The following is a 599-nucleotide window of genomic DNA, read 5'->3' as shown; positions in this document are numbered from 1 at the left end:
TTTAAGTTATTGGTGGAAACCCTTATTTAGCCCTTTCCAAGTCCTGGTAAGGGCTATTAGGAAATTTCCATCTATAGGTTACATATATACATATATTCCCAATTGATATCCTAATAGCTCAAGCAATCATATATAACCCATATTCTGACCAAAAAATAAAAACATAAATGCCCATATTCCAATGACATTCCAAGTCCCATTGTCTTTTCTTTTCTTAATTTTTGGCAAAATTTTGTAAGAACATTATCTTTGTTTTTGAAAATCTTAAGTCAAATGTCAATGGACTTTTTTCCAACCGAAAAATACCATTAACCTAAAATGGTTAGGAGGCCACGAGGAGTAGATATCATATGCTTCAAGAGGATAATAACCTACTCAATTTAAACTAGGTTTAGATACAACTCATCCAAAACCAACACAATTAAAAATTTCATATCAGGAACAAATACTTCAAAAAATGAATCTCAGAAGCAACTATTAATGGAAACTTGTTTTAGATAATCAAACACAAAATTCCAGCTTTTGGACTTAGAAAAGAAGAGCATGGAACATAAAATCCATATACGAGGATTCCTAAATAAATCTTTTTTTTTTTTTTT

This window comes from Macadamia integrifolia, chromosome 3, assembly GCF_013358625.1.
Source record: "Macadamia integrifolia cultivar HAES 741 chromosome 3, SCU_Mint_v3, whole genome shotgun sequence".
Lineage (NCBI taxonomy): Eukaryota > Viridiplantae > Streptophyta > Magnoliopsida > Proteales > Proteaceae > Macadamia > Macadamia integrifolia.
Note: the sequence above shows the minus strand (reverse complement) of the source record.